Source organism: Tachypleus tridentatus, chromosome 5 (assembly GCF_004210375.1).
Source record: "Tachypleus tridentatus isolate NWPU-2018 chromosome 5, ASM421037v1, whole genome shotgun sequence".
NCBI lineage: Eukaryota > Metazoa > Arthropoda > Merostomata > Xiphosura > Limulidae > Tachypleus > Tachypleus tridentatus.
Window position 1 is genome coordinate 3,820,598 of NC_134829.1, and position 23,512 is coordinate 3,844,109.

The window sequence follows — 23,512 nt, forward strand, 5'->3', positions numbered from 1 at the left end:
ATTTTGTTATTTCTCCTTATTGCAGACCAGGAAAATTCAGTTCAATTATATGTAAATATTCCTTTCCATATCTTCCTGACCTTCACCTATAGAGTCTGATTGGCTTTGGAAGGTACGAGTCATCTTGGAAGCTATTGGGTTATACTGTAACTGTACTCCATGTTTCTATAGTCCCCACAGATAACTTTGAAGAGTAATGTAATGTGTCGTCCAATTTGTGTTTCTAGTTCGTGTTCCGTTTCCAAAAGAATGTTTGTAAAAGCGATTGTATAAAGTGTTTCTGTTGTATATTTATGTACTTTCGTGATATATATCTTACAGTATCTTATTTTAAAGTAGATATAAATATCCGTATCTTTAAGAAGTGTGTGGTTTTATTTGTAAAATGAATTATTCTTAATGATGTTTCATATATTTTATATATTGCCGAGTTAGGCCCTGCAAATATCTATAGACTTCCTTGAAGTGAGTCTTACGTTTAAGGATAACAAGAGAAGAAATGTCATTAATGAAACGGTAACATGTCATGCGTTTCGGTTTGGCTCAATCCTGCTTATCAAATGGAAAACATATCTGATAGCAGTGAGGACATTTTAGTGGATCATTCGCCCTCGTGACGTACAAGTAAAGCTAGTTTGTTAGCTTGTAAATAACATAAGAAGTACCATATAGGAGTACCACTGAGAGAGAGATAGAAAAACATGTTTCTAATTGCCCGTCAATGTTACGAATAAATTATCTCTATATTCATTAACTAATACTCACACTAAAAGCAATGAATGACAGTATTGATTTACCAAACGCTAACTCCGGCCGAACACAGCGTTTGGACATCTATTGTGCGAGCATTAATTCAGCCATCCCAAAATGCCTTTCCAGGATCAGAAGAACGAGATTATATGCGAGCATCACTGTATGCAGTCTCCACCAGCACTAAACACTCGAACTAGCTCTGTGGTAGGTGGCTGCAATGTCTAGGCGTCCGTCATTTCCGTCAACAGCGGAAAAAAGCAAGGAACCCCACGGGATTCTTCGGCGTGTGTTGAGGGTCTATTTAAAGGTTTAAGTGATGATAAAAGAATGAGAGACAATGTTATAGTGTAGACTGAAAGAAAGACGTGATGGATAATTCTCAACCGTATCTCTCATGTACTGTGTTTTCAAGACACGGGTAATAATATCCGATCCCGGAAAGCACGTATGTAACTGCCTTCTGGTTTTTCTGGTTTCTGCAGCCATTGATAGGAAGAGGTAAGATTTTATCATGATCTTCTGTGACGGAGAACCTTTATCTGTGTCATGTTATGTTAATTATACCATATTTTTTAGTATTTACATATTCAATGTATATTGGGGCACTTGTCAATGACTTTCTAGAAAATCTTTAACGATACTAGATTACACAAATACAAATACAAAAGCTAAGAGAGTTAATTATATGATAATAATTCGCTGTGGGCATTTCAAATTATTTAAAAAATATCTAGACAAAACTAACACATTGTAGACAAAGCTAACCCTTAAATGAAAGAATCAAAATATATTATTGTAAATAAAAAACTTAACACACAATAATTGACATCCAAGTTCTCAAAAGTAGCAAACATTTATAGAAAACATTATTTTTTTTAAATACATTTGTAAAATAGAATACTCTAGTTATGAGTCGTAACAACTCAAATATTTCTAGAGAATCAAATCTCAAATTCCAATTGTGTGAAGCATCTCGATTATTAATACAATATTTTATATCCTTAACAGGCCTAACATGATTTTTAACCTTAGAAAATCTATGACTTTCCATCAGTTTGATGTAAGAATCTTCGAAAGTTAATATCATTTTCTTAAAAATATAAGGCTCACATATAATCCTTGAAATAATAAAGTAAAATACGCTTCTCTACGTCTCTTGAGACATAAAACAATGTCCTATCATCCACATTCTTTGTAAAATCAGAAGATAAAACCTTCTATTTTTCAACCTCTAAGACTTAATCATGATTAACCAATAACATATTGTGTTTGTTTTACGACTGCAAAATATTTATGCCTGTGAAGTTCCACTGTATAAAATATACATTTATCAGCAAAATGAAACGTGATATCACAGACATTATATGCTTTACCACAGTGTTTCATTGGCCTAAGAGTTTTATTTTACTAATACATTAGTCGTGTAACTGATGTTACAGACCTCATATTGTTTACTATCGTGCTTCTATAGGTTTAACAGCTTTATTTTACTAATATATCAGTCATGTGACTGATGTTACAGACCTTACATTGTTTACTACCGTGTTTCTATAGGTTTAACAGCTTTATTTTACTAATATATCAGTCATGTGACTGATGTTACAGATCCTATATTGTTTATTTCCGGGTTTCTATAGGTTTAACAGTTTTATTTTTTTAATATATCAGTCATGTGACTGATGTTACAGACCTTATTTTGTTTACTACCGTGTTTCTATAGGTTTAACAGCTTTATTTTACAAATATATCAGTCAGGTAACTGATGTTACAGACCTTATATTGTTTACTGCCATGTTTCTATAGGTTTAACAGCTTTATTTTACTAATATATCAGTCATGTAACTGATATTACAGACCTTATATTGTTTACTACCGGGTTTCTATAGGTTTAAAAGCTTTATTTTACTAATATATCAGTCATGTGACTGATGTTACAGATCCTATATTGTTTATTTCTGGGTTTCTATAGGTTTAACAGTTTTATTTTTTTAATATATCAGTCATGTGACTGATGTTACAGACCTTATATTGTTTACTACCGGATTTCTATAGGTTTCAAAGCTTTATTTTACTAATATATCAGTCATGTGACTGATGTTACAGATCCTATATTGTTTATTTTCGGGTTTCTATAGGTTTAACAGCTTTATTTTACTAATATATCAGTCATGTAACTGATGTTACAGACCTTATATTGTTTATTACCGGGTTTCTATAGGTTTAACAACTTTATTTTACTAATATATCAGTCATGTGACTGATGTTACAGATCCTATATTGTTTAGTTCCGCGTTTCTATAGGTTTAACAGTTTTATTTTTTTAATATATCAGTCATGTGACTGATGTTACAGACATTATATTGTTTACTAACGGGTTTCTATAGGTTTAACAGCTTTATTTTACTAATATATCAGTCATGTAACTGAGGTTACAGACCTTATATTGTTTACTACCGGGTTTCTATAGGTTTACAGATTTATTTTACTAATATATCAGTCATGTGACTGATGTTACAGATCCTATATTGTTTATTTCCGGGTTTCTATAGGTTTAACAGCTTTATTTTACTAATATATCAGTCATGTAACTGATGTTACAGACCTTATTTTGTTTACTACCGTGTTTCTATAGGTTTAACAGCTTTATTTTACTAATATATCAGTCATGTGACTGATGTTACAGATCCTACAGATCCTATATTGTTTATTTCCGGGTTTCTATAGGTTTAACAGTTATATTTTTCTAATATATTAGTCATGTAACTGATGTTACAGACCTTATATTGTTTACTACCGTGTTTCTATAGGTTTAACAGTTATATTTTACTAATATATCAGTCATGTAACTGATGTTACAGACCTTATATTGTTTACTACCGTGTTTCTATAGGTTTAACAGTTATATTTTACTAATATATCAGTCATGTAACTGATGTTACAGAACTTATATTGTTTACTACCGTGTTTCTATAGGTTTAACAGTTATATTTTACTAATATATCAGTCATGTAACTGATGTTACAGACCTTATATTGTTTACTACAGTGTTTCTATAGGTTTAACAGTTATATTTTACTAATATATCAGTCATGTAACTGATGTTACAGACCTTATATTGTTTACTACCGTGTTTCTATAGGTTTAACAGTTATATTTTACTAATATGTCAGTCATGTAACTGATGTTACAGACCTTATATTGTTTACTACCGTGTTTCTATAGGTTTAACAGTTATATTTTACTAATATATCAGTCATGTAACTGATGTTACAGACCTTATATTGTTTACTACCGTTTTTTTATAGGTTTAACAGCTTTATTTTACTAATATATCAGTCATGTAACTGATGTTACAGACCTTATATTGTTTATTACAGTGTTTCTATAGGTTTAACAGTTATATTTTACTAATATATTAGTCACGTGACTGATGTTACAGATCTTATATTGTTTACTACCGTGTTTCTATAGGTTTAACAGTTATATTTTACTTATATATTAGTCATGTAACTGATGTTACAGACCTTATATTGTTTACTACCGTGTTTCTATAGGTTTAACAGTTATATTTTACTAATATATTAGTCACGTGACTGATGTTACAGACCTTATATTGTTTACTACCGTGTTTCTATAGGTTTAACAGTTATATTTTACTAATATATCAGTCATGTAACTGATGTTACAGACCTTATATTGTTTACTACCGTGTTTCTATAGGTTTAACAGTTTTATTTTACTAATATATCAGTCATGTGACTGATGTTACAGACCTTATATTGTTTACTACCGTGTTTCTATAGGTTTAACAGCTTTATTTTACTAATATATCAGTCATGTAACTGATGTTACAGACCTTATATTGTTTACTACCGTGTTTCTATAGGTTTAACAGTTATATTTTACTAATATATTAGTCACGTGACTGATGTTACAGACCTTATATTGTTTACTACCGTGTTTCTATAGGTTTAACAGTTATATTTTACTAATATATCAGTCATGTAACTGATGTTACAGACCTTATATTGTTTACTACCGTGTTTCTATAGGTTTAACAGTTATATTTTACTAATATATTAGTCATGTAACTGATGTTACAGAACTTATATTGTTTACTACCGTGTTTCTATAGGTTTAACAGTTATAATTTACTAATATATTAGTCACGTGACTGATATTACAGACCTTATATTGTTTACTACCGTGTTTCTATAGGTTAACAGTTATATTTTACTAATATATCAGTCATGTAACTGATGTTACAGACGTTATATTGTTTACTACCGCGTTTCTATAGGTTTAACAGTTATATTTTACTAATATATCAGTCATGTAACTGATGTTACAGACCTTATATTGTTTACTACCGTGTTTCTATAGGTTTAACAGTTATATTTTACTAATATATCAGTCATGTAACTGATGTTACAGACCTTATATTGTTTACTACCGTGTTTCTATAGGTTTAACAGTTATATTTTACTAATATATTAGTCACGTGACTGATGTTACAGACCTTATATTGTTTACTACCGTGTTTCTATAGGTTTAACAGTTATATTTTACTAATATATCAGTCATGTGACTGATGTTACAGACCTTATATTGTTTACTACCGTGTTTCTATAGGTTTAACAGCTTTATTTTACTAATATATCAGTCATGTGACTGATGTTACAGATCCTATATTGTTTATTTCCGGGTTTCTATAGGTTTAACAGTTTTATTTTTTTAATATATCAGTCATGTGACTGATGTTACAGACATTATATTGTTTACTACCGTGTTTCTATAGGTTTAACAGTTATATTTTAATAATATATCAGTCATGTGACTGATGTTACAGACATTATATTGTTTACTACCGTGTTTCTATAGGTTTAACAGCTTTATTTTACTAATATATCAGTCATGTGACTGATGTTACAGACCTTATTTTGTTTACTACCGTGTTTATATAGGTTTAACAGCTTTATTTTACTAATATATCAGTCATGTAACTGATGTTATAGACCTTATATTGTTTACTACCGAGTTTCTATAGGTTTAACAGTTTTATTTTACAAATATATCAGTCAGGTAACTGATGTTACAGACCTTATATTGTTTACTACCATGTTTCTATAGGTTTAACAGCTTTATTTTACTAATATATCAGTCATGTAACTGATGTTACAGACCTTATATTGTTTACTACCGTGTTTCTATAGGTTTAACAGATATATTTTACTAATATATCAGTCATGTAACTGATGTTACAGACCTTATATTGTTTATTACCGTGTTTCTATAGGTTTAACAGTTATATTTTACTAATATATTAGTCACGTAACTGATGTTACAGACCTTATATTGTTTACTACCGTGTTTCTATAGGTTTAACAGTTATATTTTACTAATATATCAGTCATGTAACTGATGTTACAGACCTTATATTGTTTACTACCGTGTTTCTATAGGTTTAACAGTTATATTTTACTAATATATTAGTCATGTGACTGATGTTACAGACCTTATATTGTTTAGTACCGTGTTTCTATAGGTTTAACAGTTATATTTTACTAATATATCAGTCATGTAACTGATGTTACAGACCTTATATTGTTTACTACCGTGTTTCTATAGGTTTAACAGTTATATTTTACTAATATATTAGTCACGTGACTGATGTTACAGACCTTATATTGTTTACTACCGTGTTTCTATAGGTTTAACAGCTTTATTTTACTAATATATCAGTCATGTAACTGATGTTACAGACCTTATATTGTTTACTACCGTGTTTCTATAGGTTTAACAGTTATATTTTACTAATATATCAGTCATGTAACTGATGTTACAGACCTTATATTGTTTATTACCGTGTTTCTATAGGTTTAACAGTTATATTTTACTAATATATTAGTCCTGTGACTGATGTTACAGACCTTATATTGTTTACTACCGTGTTTCTATAGGTTTAACAGTTATATTTTACTAATATATCAGTCATGTAACTGATGTTACAGACCTTATATTGTTTACTACCGTGTTTCTATAGGTTTAACAGTTATATTTTACTAATATATTAGTCATGTGACTGATGTTACAGACCTTATATTGTTTACTACCGTGTTTCTATAGGTTTAACAGTTATATTTTACTAATATATCAGTCATGTAACTGATGTTACAGACCTTATATTGTTTACTACCGTGTTTCTATAGGTTTAACAGTTATATTTTACTAATATATCAGTCATGTAACTGATGTTACAGACCTTATATTGTTTACTACCGTGTTTCTATAGGTTTAACAGTTATATTTTACTAATATATCAGTCATGTAACTGATGTTACAGAACTTATATTGTTTACTACCGTGTTTCTATAGGTTTAACAGTTATATTTTACTAATATATCAGTCATGTAACTGATGTTACAGACCTTATATTGTTTACTACAGTGTTTCTATAGGTTTAACAGTTATATTTTACTAATATATCAGTCATGTAACTGATGTTACAGACCTTATATTGTTTACTACCGTGTTTCTATAGGTTTAACAGTTATATTTTACTAATATGTCAGTCATGTAACTGATGTTACAGACCTTATATTGTTTACTACCGTGTTTCTATAGGTTTAACAGTTATATTTTACTAATATATCAGTCATGTAACTGATGTTACAGACCTTATATTGTTTACTACCGTTTTTTTATAGGTTTAACAGCTTTATTTTACTAATATATAACTCATGTAACTGATGTTACAGACCTTATATTGTTTATTACAGTGTTTCTATAGGTTTAACAGTTATATTTTACTAATATATTAGTCACGTGACTGATGTTACAGATCTTATATTGTTTACTACCGTGTTTCTATAGGTTTAACAGTTATATTTTACTTATATATTAGTCATGTAACTGATGTTACAGACCTTATATTGTTTACTACCGTGTTTCTATAGGTTTAACAGTTATATTTTACTAATATATTAGTCACGTGACTGATGTTACAGACCTTATATTGTTTACTACAGTGTTTCTATAGGTTTAACAGTTATATTTTACTAATATATCAGCCATGTAACTGATGTTACAGACCTTATATTGTTTACTACCGTGTTTCTATAGGTTTAACAGTTTTATTTTACTAATATATCAGTCATGTGACTGATGTTACAGACCTTATATTGTTTACTACCGTGTTTCTATAGGTTTAACAGCTTTATTTTACTAATATATCAGTCATGTAACTGATGTTACAGACCTTATATTGTTTACTACCGTGTTTCTATAGGTTTAACAGTTATATTTTACTAATATATTAGTCACGTGACTGATGTTACAGACCTTATATTGTTTACTACCGTGTTTCTATAGGTTTAACAGTTATATTTTACTAATATATCAGTCATGTAACTGATGTTACAGACCTTATATTGTTTACTACCGTGTTTCTATAGGTTTAACAGTTATATTTTACTAATATATTAGTCATGTAACTGATGTTACAGAACTTATATTGTTTACTACCGTGTTTCTATAGGTTTAACAGTTATATTTTACTAATATATTAGTCATGTGACTGATGTTACAGACCTTATATTGTTTACTACCGTGTTTCTATAGGTTAACAGTTATATTTTACTAATATATCAGTCATGTAACTGATGTTACAGACGTTATATTGTTTACTACCGCGTTTCTATAGGTTTAACAGTTATATTTTACTAATATATCAGTCATGTAACTGATGTTACAGACCTTATATTGTTTACTACCGTGTTTCTATAGGTTTAACAGTTATATTTTACTAATATATCAGTCATGTAACTGATGTTACAGACCTTATATTGTTTACTACCGTGTTTCTATAGGTTTAACAGTTATATTTTACTAATATATTAGTCACGTGACTGATGTTACAGACCTTATATTGTTTACTACCGTGTTTCTATAGGTTTAACAGTTATATTTTACTAATATATCAGTCATGTGACTGATGTTACAGACCTTATATTGTTTACTACCGTGTTTCTATAGGTTTAACAGCTTTATTTTACTAATATATCAGTCATGTGACTGATGTTACAGATCCTATATTGTCTATTTCCGGGTTTCTATAGGTTTAACAGTTTTATTTTTTTAATATATCAGTCATGTGACTGATGTTACAGACCTTATATTGTTTACTACCGTGTTTCTATAGGTTTAACAGTTATATTTTAATAATATATCAGTCATGTGACTGATGTTACAGACATTATATTGTTTACTACCGTGTTTCTATAGGTTTAACAGCTTTATTTTACTAATATATCAGTCATGTGACTGATGTTACAGACCTTATTTTGTTTACTACCGTGTTTATATAGGTTTAACAGCTTTATTTTACTAATATATCAGTCATGTAACTGATGTTATAGACCTTATATTGTTTACTACCGAGTTTCTATAGGTTTAACAGTTTTATTTTAGAAATATATCAGTCAGGTAACTGATGTTACAGACCTTATATTGTTTACTGCCATGTTTCTATAGGTTTAACAGCTTTATTTTACTAATATATCAGTCATGTAACTGATGTTACAGACCTTATATTGTTTACTACCGTGTTTCTATAGGTTTAACAGATATATTTTACTAATATATCAGTCATGTAACTGATGTTACAGACCTTATATTGTTTATTACCGTGTTTCTATAGGTTTAACAGTTATATTTTACTAATATATTAGTCACGTGACTTATGTTACAGACCTTATATTGTTTACTACCGTGTTTCTATAGGTTTAACAGTTATATTTTACTAATATATCAGTCATGTAACTGATGTTACAGACCTTATATTGTTTGCTACCGTGTTTCTATAGGTTTAACAGTTATATTTTACTAATATATTAGTCACGTGACTGATGTTACAGACCTTATATTGTTTAGTACCGTGTTTCTATAGGTTTAACAGTTATATTTTACTAATATATCAGTCATGTAACTGATGTTACAGACCTTATATTGTTTACTACCGTGTTTCTATAGGTTTAACAGTTATATTTTACTAATATATTAGTCACGTGACTGATGTTACAGACCTTATATTGTTTACTACCGTGTTTCTATAGGTTTAACAGCTTTATTTTACTAATATATCAGTCATGTAACTGATGTTACAGACCTTATATTGTTTACTACCGTGTTTCTATAGGTTTAACAGTTATATTTTACTAATATATCAGTCATGTAACTGATGTTACAGACCTTATATTGTTTATTACCGTGTTTCTATAGGTTTAACAGTTATATTTTACTAATATATTAGTCCTGTGACTGATGTTACAGACCTTATATTGTTTACTACCGTGTTTCTATAGGTTTAACAGTTATATTTTACTAATATATTAGTCACGTGACTTATGTTACAGACCTTATATTGTTTACTACCGTGTTTCTATAGGTTTAACAGTTATATTTTACTAATATATCAGTCATGTAACTGATGTTACAGACCTTATATTGTTTACTACCGTGTTTCTATAGGTTTAACAGTTATATTTTACTAATATATTAGTCACGTGACTGATGTTACAGACCTTATATTGTTTACTACCGTGTTTCTATAGGTTTAACAGTTATATTTTACTAATATATCAGTCATGTAACTGATGTTACAGACCTTATATTGTTTACTACCGTGTTTCTATAGGTTTAACAGTTATATTTTACTAATATATTAGTCACGTGACTGATGTTACAGACCTTATATTGTTTACTACCGTGTTTCTATAGGTTTAACAGTTATATTTTACTAATATATCAGTCACGTAACTGATGTTACAGACCTTATATTGTTTACTACCGTGTTTCTATAGGTTTAACAGTTATATTTTACTGATATATCAGTCATGTAACTGATGTTACAGACCTTATATTGTTTACTTCCGTGTTTCTTTAGGTTTAACAGTTATATTTTACTAATATATCAGTCATGTAACTGATGTTACAGACCTTATTTTGTTTACTACCGTGTTTATATAGGTTTAACAGCTTTATTTTACTAATATATCAGTCATGTGACTGATGTTACAGACCTTATATTGTTTACTACCGTGTTTCTATAGGTTTAACAGTTATATTTTACTAATATATTAGTCATGTAACTGATGTTACAGAACTTATATTGTTTACTACCGTGTTTCTATAGGTTTAACAGTTATATTTTACTAATATATCAGTCATGTAACTGATGTTACAGACCTTATATTGTTTACTACCGTGTTTCTATAGGTTTAACAGTTATATTTTACTAATATATCAGTCATGTAACTGATGTTACAGACCTTATATTGTTTACTACCGTGTTTCTATAGGTTTAACAGTTATATTTTACTAATATATCAGTCATGTAACTGATGTTACAGAGCTTATATTGTTTACTACCGTGTTTCTATGGGTTTAACAGTTATATTTTACTAATATATTAGTCAAGTAACTGATGTTACAGACCTTATATTGTTTACTACCGTGTTTCTATAGGTTTAACAGTTATATTTTACTAATATATCAGTCATGTAACTGATGTTACAGACCTTATATTGTTTACTACCGTGTTTCTATAGGTTTAACAGTTATATTTTACTAATATATTAGTCATGTAACTGATGTTACAGAACTTATATTGTTTACTACCGTGTTTCTATAGGTTTAACAGTTATATTTTACTAATATATTAGTCACGTGACTGATGTTACAGACGTTATATTGTTTACTACCGTGTTTCTATAGGTTTAACAGTTATATTTTACTAATATATCAGTCATGTAACTGATGTTACAGACCTTATATTGTTTACTACCGTGTTTCTATAGGTTTAACAGTTATATTTTACTAATATATCAGTCATGTAACTGATGTTACAGATTTTATATTGTTTACTACCGTGTTTCTATAGGTTTAACAGTTATATTTTACTAATATATCAGTCATGTAACTGATGTTACAGACCTTATATTGTTTACTACCGTGTTTCTATAGGTTTAACAGTTATATTTTACTAATATATCAGTCATGTAACTGATGTTACAGACCTTATATTGTTTATTTCCGGGTTTCTATAGGTTTTAAGGTTATCATACAGATTTTATATATTGTTTACTACCGTTTTTCTTTTGGATTAACAGTTTTATTTTAATAAAATATTTCAGTCATGTAACGTCATGCTATAGACTTTAGAATGTTTACTGCTGTATTTCTATAATTTTAACACTTTTATTTTAGTAATATATAAGTCAAACAACGTGATCATATGAACTTTATATTGTCAACCACGGTGTTTCTATTGTTTTAACTGTTTTATTTTAATAATATATCAGTCATGTGACGTGATGATATAGACTTCATATTATTTACTTCCATATTTGTATAGGTTTATCAGGTTTTTTTTAATAATATATAACTTACGTAACATTATTGTATAGAGTTTATATTGTTTACTACCATGTGTCTTTTGATTTAATAGTTTTATTTTACTAATGCACCAGTCATGTAACGTGATGTTATAGACTTTTTTATGTTTACCACCGTGTATCTATAGGTTTAACAGTTATATTTTACTGATATATCTACGTGATGATACAGACTTTATATTGTTTAGCACTATGTTTATGATGTTTTTATCGTTATTAATTGTCGATGGTTAATATTTTACTAGTTATTCTATAGTTTTCACATTGGAGCATGTTGTGAATGTTCCTGACACTATCTGTATTGCAAACTGAAAGGTGGGTATAATTGAAACAATAATAACACTTCCCTAATAACCAGCACTTTTAGCCACGTAATGTGATATTACGTCTGTCTATTATTGTTAGCCACGTAATGTGATATTACGTCTATCTAATATAGTTAGCTGTGTAACGAATATTACGTTTTTCTCATATTACAAGTTATATCCTAAGTTTTCATGATGAGGAACTATGAACACAAAGTTATTTCTTGAACGAGTTTGGTGCCGTGATATAACACTCTAGTTACAAACAATTAACAACGTGTTTCGTCACACAAATATTAAATCCTTTTTCTGTTAAACATAAAAAACATTAGTACAATGTTTTGTAAATTTAAAAGGCCTAAAACCGGGTTTTTATACGACAACATTTACGACATTACGTCGGTTTCTTTTAACTTCTTAACAAACTAATACCACCTGAAAAGTGCAAGATGTTTATTCTGTGGCAAGATTAATTTATGTGTCAGTCTATGATAAAGTTTATATAGCAGCGAATACTTCAGGTATTTATGGTCTATGTGTCAATCTATGATAAAGTTTATATAGCAGCGAATACTTCAGGTATTTATGGTCTATGTGTCAATCTATGATAAAGTTTATATAGCAGCGAATACTTCAGGTATTTATGGTCTATGTGTCAATCTATGATAAAGTTTATATAGCAGCGAATACTTCAGGTATTTATGGTCTGTGTATCAATATATAATAATCTTTATATAGCAGCGAATACTTCAGGTATTTATGGTCTATGTGTCAATCTATGATAAAGTTTATATAGCAGCGTATACTTCAGGTATTTATGGTCTGTGTGTCAATCTATGATAAAGTTTATACAGCAGCGAATACTTCAGGTATTTATGGTCTGTGTGTCAATCTATGATAAAGTTTATACAGCAGCGAATACTTCAGGTATTTATGGTCTGTGTGTCAATCTATGATAAAGTTTATATAGCAGCGAATACTTCAGGTATTTATGGTCTATGTGTCAATCTATGATAAAGTTTATATAGCAGCGAATACTTCAGGTATTTATGGTCTATGTGTCAATCTATGATAAAGTTTATATAGCAGCGAATACTTCAGGTATTTATGGTCTGTGTATCAATCTATAATAATCTTTATATAGCAGCGAATACTTCAGGTATTTATGGTCTATGTGTCAATCTATGATAAAGTTTATACAGCAGCGAATACTTCAGGTATTTATGGTCTGTGTGTCAATCTATGATAAAGTTTATACAGCAGCGAATACTTCAGGTATTTATGGTCTGTGTGTCAATCTATGATAAAGTTTATACAGCAGCGAATACTTCAGGTATTTATCCATGGTGGGTATAAACACGATCACAGTACTGTGTTCTAATAATGATGGGTATAAACACGATCACAGTACTGTGTTCTAATAATGATGGTTATAAACACGATCACAGTACTGTGTTCTAATAGTGATGGGTATAAACACGATCACAGTACTGTGTTCTAATAATGATGGGTATAAACACGATCACAGTACTGTGTTCTAATAATGATGGGTATAAACACTGATCACAATATAAATGTAAAGATATATAAAAATGTATACATAGTATAAAACTATACGTGTGTGTGTGTGCTTCAAATATTTCGTAGAGGCTTAACGATTGTTAATATGTATGTTATATAATATATTATTCAGGATTATTTAACACACATACACTTATACGTATGTACGTAATATAAAACTATACGTGTGTGTGTTTTAAGTACTCCTAAATAAATTATATAACGTTAAGAGAGACGTAAGTGATGTCATGATATCATTACTAGAACACAGTATTGTGATCAGTGTTTATACACATCATAATGTCATTACTAGAACACAGTATTGTGATCAGTGTTTATACACATCATGATATCATTACTAGAACACAGTATTGTGATCAGTGTTTATACACATCATAATGTCATTACTAGATCACAGTAGTGTGATGAGTGTTTAGTGTGATCAGATAATGACATCATGATGATTATAAACACTGATCACACTACTCTGTCCTGATAATGATATCATGATGTGTATAAATACTGATCACAATACTGTGTTCTAGTAATGATATCATGATGTGTATAAACACTGATCACAATACTGTGTTCTAGTAATGACATCATGATATGTATAAACACTGATCACAATATTGTGATCTAGTAATGACATCATGATGTGTATAAACACTGATCACAATACTGTGTTCTAGTAATGATATTATAATGTGTATAAACACTGATCACAATACTGTGTTCTAGTAATGACATCATGATATGTATAAACACTGATCACAATATTGTGATCTAGTAATGACATCATGATGTGTATAAACACTGATCACAATACTGTGTTCTAGTAATGATATTATAATGTGTATAAACACTGATCACAATACTGTGTTCTAGTAATGATATCATGATGTGTAAAAACACTGATCACAATACTGTGTTCTAGTAATGATATCATGATGTGTATAAACACTGATCACAATACTGTGTTCTAGTAATGATATCATGATGTGTATAAACACTGATCACAATACTGTGTTCTAGTAATGATATCATGATGTGTAAAAACACTGATCACAATACTATGTTCTAGTAATGATATCATGATGTGTATAACCACTGATGACAATACTGTGTTCTAGTAATGATATCATGATGTGTAAAAACACTGATCACAATACTGTGTTCTAGTAATGATATCATGATGTGTATAACCACTGATGACAATACTGTGTTCTAGTAATGACATCATGATGTGTATAAACACTGATCACAATACTGTGTTCTAGTAATGATATCATGATGTGTATAAACACTGATCACAATACTGTGTTCTAGTAATGATATCATGATGTGTATAAACACTGATCACAATACTGTGTTCTAGTAATGATATTATAATGTGTATAAACACTGATCACAATACTGTGTTCTAGTAATGATATCATGATGTGTAAAAACACTGATCACAATACTGTGTTCTAGTAATGATATCATGATGTGTATAAACACTGATCACAATACTGTGTTCTAGTAATGATATCATGATGTGTATAAACACTGATCACAATACTGTGTTCTAGTAATGATATCATGATGTGTAAAAACACTGATCACAATACTATGTTCTAGTAATGATATCATGATGTGTATAACCACTGATGACAATACTGTGTTCTAGTAATGATATCATGATGTGTAAAAACACTGATCACAATACTGTGTTCTAGTAATGATATCATGATGTGTATAACCACTGATGACAATACTGTGTTCTAGTAATGACATCATGATGTGTATAAACACTGATCACAATACTGTGTTCTAGTAATGATATCATGATGTGTATAAACACTGATCACAATACTGTGTTCTAGTAATGATATCATGATGTGTATAAACACTGATCACAATACTGTGTTCTAGTAATGATATCATGATATCACTTACGTCTCTCTTAACGTTATATAATTTATTTAGGAGTACTTAAAACACACACACGTATAGTTTTATATTACGTACATACGTATAAGTGTATGTGTGTTAAATAATCCTGAATAATATATTATATAACATACATATTAACAATCGTTAAGCCTCTACGAAATATTTGAAGCACACACACACACGTATAGTTTTATACTATGTATACATTTTTATATATCTTTACATTTATATTGTGATCAGTGTTTATACACATTATAATATCATTACTAGAACACAGTATTGTGATCAGTGTTTATACACATCATGATATCATTACTAGAACACAGTACTGTGATCGTGTTTATAACCATTATGCTATCATTATCAGGACAGAGTAGTGTGATCAGTGTTTATAATCATCATGATGTCATTATCTGATCACACTAAACACTCATCACACTACTGTGATCTAGTAATGATATCATGATGGTTATAAACACTGATCACACTACTGTGATCTAGTAATGATATCATGATGGTTATAAACACTGATCACACTACTGTGATCTAGTAATGATATCATGATGGTTATAAACTCTTCTGCAACAGGCTTCGTGTGTTGTTTAAAGTCAGATAAACAACAATCTTCATCTTAATCTACAAGCACAACATGTCTTATAACACTGGTTTTAACAATTTTAATTTGTTTAAAATAAGATAAACAACAATCTTCATCTTAATCTACAACCACAACATGTCTTATAACACTGGTTTTAACAATTTTAATTTGTTTAAAATAAGATAAACAACAATCTTCATCTTAATCTACAACCACAACATGTCTTATAACACTGGTTTTAACAATTTTAATTTGTTTAAAATAAGATAAACAACAATCTTCATCTTAATCTACAACCACAACATGTCTTATAACACTGGTTTTAACAATTTTAATTTGTTTAAAATAAGATAAACAACAATCTTCATCTTAATCTACAACCACAACATGCCTTATAACACTGGTTTTAACAATTTTAATTTGTTTAAAATAAGATAAACAACAATCTTCATCTTAATCTACAAGCACAACATGCCTTATAACACTGGTTTTAACAATTTTAATTTGTTTAAAATAAGATAAACAACAATCTTCATCTTAATCTACAAGCACAACATGTCTTATAACACTGGTTTTAACAATTTTAATTTGTTTAAAATAAGATAAACAACAATCTTCATCTTAATCTACAAGCACAACATGTCTTATAACACTGGTTTTAACAATTTTAATTTGTTTGTTTCATTAGAAAATTACCTTGGGCTATCTGCTGTGTGTCTCACAAGGAATTTAAATCCGGATTTAAGGGACGTAGCCCATAAATTTAGCATCTACGTCATGAGGGGTTGTTCCCACATTGTTAACCTTGACAACAATAAAAGCAACTGATAACTGCATACCATCGATCTCTAAAACCCGATATTCTGTAAAACATGACTGGTTGGTATCTTGTGCTGGTACTATTGTTTCTAACTGTACATACATCCGTAGAAGGGTTAAACAGCCAGGTCGAAAACCGGAGTTATATTGTGAGTCACATTGATAATGGCAGCCATACACTAATATCCTCCACCACAAAAGATATACTTGACTTTTTGAACCTAATAACACGAGTAACCTTAAATATGATTTAACTTAATAGTCTAAAGGCATCGCTGCTCGAGCCTAGGACCAGCAGCTCTGAATACAAATTACTATGCCAATCCAGACCAAACTATATTATACGTTAACTTTAACAGGTTAAAATAATAAAGTGAGTGATATAACCATGTTCAATTATCAAATTATATGAGACAAATGAAGACTCTAAATCACACTAACCAGTCCAACTTTCCAACGCTAACCAGTCCAACTTTCCAACACTAACCAGTCCAACTTTCCAACACTAACCAGTCCAGCTTGCCAACATTAACCAGTCCAACTTTCCAACACTAACCAGTCTAACTTTCCAACACTATCCAGTCCAACTTTCCAACACTAACCAGTCCAGCTTGCCAACATTAACCAGTCCAACTTTCCAACACTAACCAGTCCAACTTTCCAAATATACCAAACAAATCCCAGTATCAATCGATCCTTCATATGTAAGAAAGTTAGTTTAAAGCTTAAAAGAACAGTGTTCTTTTCTTGAAATGCAATAATGTCTTATACATAGAATTTAAGGGTTTAACTTTTAGATTTCAAAGCGCACACGAGCATTCATTGAAGGTTGATTTATCTTCCTGTCAAGATGTTTAATATCTGGGTGTTTTTCAAAGAACAAATTATCTGTTAACCTAGAAGTTTTAGCCTCTGACTCAGTGAATATTATAAGTGTAGAATGAATAATGTTGAATGACAGAACTGAGTTCCCTCGGAATACGAGTCATACAGCAGAACTTGAAAAGCGTTTCATTCACAAATTAAAGATCAAAAAGAAAGAATCTTACCATAAAGCTTTACAGTGTTTTATATGAAACAAACTGCTCTAGGTTTTCTGTTAACTTTCTGTAGTGTTAATTTACAGTGTTTTATATGAAACAAACAGCTCTAGGTTTTCTGTTCACTTTCTGTAGTGTTAATTTACAGTGTTTTATATGAAACAAACAGCTCTAGGTTTTCTGTTAACTTTCTGTAGTGTTAATTTACAGTGTTTTATATGAAACAAACAGCTCTAGGTTTTCTGTTCACTTTCTGTAGTGTTAATTTACAGTGTTTTATATGAAACAAACAGCTCTAGGTTTTCTGTTCACTTTCTGTAGTGTTAATTTACAGTGTTTTATATGAAACAAACTGCTCTAGGTTTTCTGTTCACTTTTTGTAGTGTTAATTTACAGTGTTTCATATGAAACAAACTGATCTAGGTTTTCTGTTCACTTCATGTAGTGTTAATTTACAGTGTTTTATATGAAACAAACAGCTCTACGTTTTCTGTTCACTTTCTGTAGTGTTAATTTACAGTGTTTTATATGAAACAAACTGCTCTAGGTTTTCTGTTCACTTTTTGTAGTGTTAATTTACAGTGTTTTATATGAAACAAACTGTTCTGGGTTTTCTGTTCACTTTCTGTAGTTTTAATTTACAGTGTTTTATATGAAACAAACTGTTCTGGGTTTTCTGTTCACTTTCTGTAGTGTTAATTTACAGTGTTTTATATGAAACAAACTGCTCTAGGTTTTCTGTTCACCTTCTGTAGTGTTAATTTACAGTGTTTTATATGAAACAAACTGCTCTAGGTTTTCTGTTCACTTTCTGTAGTGTTAATTTACCGTGTTTTATAATGAAACAAACTGCTTTGGGTTTTCTGTTCACTTTCTTTTGTGTTAATTTACAGTGTTTTATATGAAAAAAACTGCTCAAGATTTTTTATTAACTTTCTGTAGTGTTAATTTACAGTGTTTTATATGAAACAAACTGTTCTGGGTTTTCTGTTCACTTTCTGTAGTTTTAATTTACAGTGTTTTATATGAAACAAACTGTTCTGGGTTTTCTGTTCACTTTCTGTAGTGTTAATTTACAGTGTTTTATATGAAACAAACTGCTCTAGGTTTTCTGTTCACCTTCTGTAGTGTTAATTTACAGTGTTTTATATGAAACAAACAGCTCTAGGTTTTCTGTTCACTTTCTGTAGTGTTAATTTACAGTGTTTTATAAGAAACAAAGAGCTCTAGGTCTTCTGTTCACTTTTTGTAGTGTTAATTTACAATGTTTTATATGAAACAAACTGATCTAGGTTTTCTGTTCACTTCATGTGGTGTTAATTTACAGTGTTTTATATGAAACAAACTGCTCTACGTTTTCTGTTCACTTTCTGTAGTGTTAATTTACAGTGTTTTATATGAAACAAACTGCTCTAGGTTTTCTGTTCACTTTCTGTAGTGTTAATTTACAGTGTTTTATATGAAACAAACTGTTCTGGGTTTTCTGTTCACTTTCTGTAGTGTTAATTTACAGTGTTTTATATGAAACAAACTGTTCTGGGTTTTCTGTTCACTTTCTGTAGTGTTAATTTACAGTGTTTTATATGAAACAAACTGCTCTCGGTTTACTTTCTGTAGTGTTAATTTACAGTGTTTTATATGAAACAAACTGCTCTAGGTTTACTTTCTGTAGTGTAAATTTACAGTGTTTTATATGAAACAAACTGCTCTAGGTTTACTTTCTGTAGTGTTAATTTACAGTGTTTTATATGAAACAAACTGCTCTAGGTTTACTTTCTGTAGTGTTAATTTACAGTGTTTTATATGAAACAAACTGATCTAGGTTTTCTCTTCACTTTCTGTAGTGTTAATTTACAGTGTTTTATATGAAACAAACTACTCTGGGTTTTCTGTTTACTTTCTGTAGTGTTAATTTACAGTGTTTTATATGAAACAAACTGATCTGGGTTTTCTGTTCACTTTCTGTAGTGTTAATTTACAGTGTTTTATATGAAAAAAACTGCTCTAGGTTTTCTGTTTACTTTCTGTAGTGTTAATTTACATTGTTTTATATGAAACAAACTACTCTAGGTTTTCTGTTCACTTTCTGTAGTTTTAATTTACAGTGTTTTATATGAAACAAACTGCTCTGGGTTTTCTGTTTACTTTCTGTAGTGTTAATTTACAGTGTATTATATGAAACAAACTACTCTAGGTTTTCTGTTCACTTTCTGTAGTGTTAATTTACAATGTTTTATATGAAACAAACTGCTCTAGGTTTTCTGTTCACCTTCTGTAGTGTTAATTTACAGTGTTTTATATGAAACAAACTGCTCTAGGTTTTCTGTTCACTTTCTGTAGTGTTAATTTACAGTGTTTTATATGAAACAAACTGCTTTGGGTTTTCTGTTCACTTTCTTTTAGTGTTAATTTACAGTGTTTTATATGAAAAAACTGCTCAAGATTTTTTATTAACTTTCTGTAGTGTTAATTTACAGTGTTTTATATGAAACAAACTACTCTAGGTTTTCTGTTCACTTTCTGTAGTTTTACTTTACAGTGTTTTATATGAAACAAAGTGCTCTAGGTTTTCTGTTCACTTTCTGTAGAGTTAATTTACAGTGTTTTATATGAAACAAACTGCTCTAGGTTTTCTGTTCACCTTCTGTAGTGTTAATTTACAGTGTTTTATATGAAACAAACTGCTCTAGGTTTTCTGTTCACTTTCTGTAGTGTTAATTTACAGTGTTTTATATGAAACAAACTGCTCTGGGTTTTCTGTTCACTTTCTGTAGTGTTAATTTACAGTGTTTTATATGAAACAAACTGCTCTGGGTTTTCTGTTCACTTTCTGTAGTGTTAATTTACTGTGTCTTATATGAAACAGACTGCTCTGGATTTTCTGTTCACTTTCTGTAGTGTTAATTTACAGTGTTTTATGTGAAACAAACTGCTTTAGGTTTTCTGTTCACTTCCTGTAGTGTTAATTTACAGTGTTTTATATGAAACAAACTGCTCTAGGTTTTCTGTTCACTTTCTGTAGTGTTAATTTACAGTGTTTTATATGAAACAAACTGTTCTGGGTTTTCTGTTCACTTTCTGTAGTGTTAATTTACAGTGTTTTATATGAAACAAACTGCTTTGGGTTTTCTGTTTACTTTCTGTAGTGTTAATTTACAGTGTTTTATATGAAACAAACTGCTCTAGGTTTTCTGTTCACTTTCTGTAGTGTTAATTTACAGTGTTTTATATGAAACAAACTGCTCTAGGTTTTCTGTTCACTTTCTTTAGTGTTAATTTACTGTGTTTTATATGAAACAGACTGCTCTGGATTTTCTGTTCACTTTCTGTAGTGTTAATTTTCAGTGTTTTATATGAAACAAGCTGCTCTAGGTTTCCTGTTCACTTTCTGTAGTGTTAATTTACAGTGTTTTATATGAAACAAAGTGCTCTAGGTTTTCTGTTCACTTTCTGTAGTGTTAATTTACAGTGTTTTATATGAAACAAACTGCTCTAGGTTTTCTGTTCACTTTCTGTAGTGTTAATTTACAGTGTTTTATATGAAACAAACTGCTCTAGGTTTTCTGTTCACTTTCTGTAGTGTTAATTTACAGTGTTTTATATGAAACAAACTGCTCTGGGTTTTCTGTTCACTTTCTGTAGTGTTAATTTACAGTGTTTTATATGAAACAAACTGCTCTGGGTTTTCTGTTCACTTTCTGTAGTGTTAATTTACAGTGTCTTATATGAAACAGACTGCTCTGGATTTTCTGTTCACTTTCTGTAGTGTTAATTTACAGTGTTTTATGTGAAACAAACTGCTTTAGGTTTTCTGTTCACTTTCTGTAGTGTTAATTTACAGTGTTTTATATGAAACAAACTGCTCTAGGTTTTCTGTTCACTTTCTGTAGTGTTAATTTACAGTGTTTTATATGAAACAAACTGCTTCTGGGTTTTCTGTTCACTTTCTGTAGTGTTAATTTACAGTGTTTTATATGAAACAAACTGCTTTGGGTTTTCTGTTTACTTTCTGTAGTGTTAATTTACAGTGTTTTATATGAAACAAACTGCTTTAGGTTCTCTGTTCACTTCCTGTAGTGTTAATTTACAGTGTTTTATATGAAACAAACTGCTCTAGGTTTTCTGTTCACTTTCTGTAGTGTTAATTTACAGTGTTTTATATGAAACAAACTGCTCTGGATTTTCTGTTCACTTTCTGTAGTGTTAATTTACAGTGTTTTATATGAAACAAACTGCTCTAGGTTTTCTGTTCACTTTCTGTAGTGTTAATTTACAGTGTTTTATATGAAACAAACTGCTCTAGGTTTTCTGTTCACTTTCTGTAGTGTTAATTTACAGTGTTTTATATGAAACAAACTGCTCTAGGTTTTCTGTTCACTTTCTGTAGTGTTAATTTACAGTGTTTTATATGAAACAAACTGCTCTAGGTTTTCTGTTCACTTTCTGTAGTGTTAATTTACAGTGTTTTATATGAAACAAACTGCTCTAGGTTTTCTGTTCACTTTCCGTAGTGTTAATTTACAGTGTTTTACATGAAACAAACTTCTCTAGGTTTTCTGTTCACTTTCTGTAGTGTTAATTTACAGTGTTTTATATGAAACAAACTGCTCTGGGTTTTCTGTTTACTTTCTGTAGTGTTAATTTACTGTGTTTTATATGAAACAAACTTCTCTAGGTTTTCTGTTCACTTTCTGTAGTGTTAATTTACAGTGTTTTGTATGAATCAAACAGCTCTAAATTTTCTGTTCACTTTCTTTAATGTTAATTTACAGTGTTTTATGTGAAACAAACTGCTCTAAATTTTCTGTTCACTTTCTGTAGTGTTAATTTACAGTGTTTTATATGAAACAGACTGCTCTGGATTTTCTGTTCACTTTCTGTAGTGTTAATTTTCAGTGTTTTATATGAAACAAACTGCTCTAGGTTTTCTGTTCACTTTCTGTAATGTTAATTTACAGTGTTTTATGTGAAACAAACTTCTCTAGGTTTTCTGTTCACTTCCTGTAATGTTAATTTACAGTTTTATATGAAACAAACTTCTCTAGG

The 23,512-nt window shown here is 29.7% G+C and overlaps 1 protein-coding gene across 1 annotated transcript in view; it reads left to right on the forward strand.

Annotated features, from left to right (window-relative positions):
* The first annotated feature begins 839 nt into the window (after nt 1–839).
* Nucleotides 840–23,512, forward strand: part of LOC143251261 (metabotropic glutamate receptor 5-like) — a 157,488-nt gene continuing 134,815 nt past the window's right edge. Inside the window, exon 1 of the mRNA XM_076502703.1 lies at nt 840–1,251. The gene's annotated coding sequence lies outside the window, so the exon portion shown is untranslated. The remainder of the gene's footprint in view (nt 1,252–23,512) is intronic.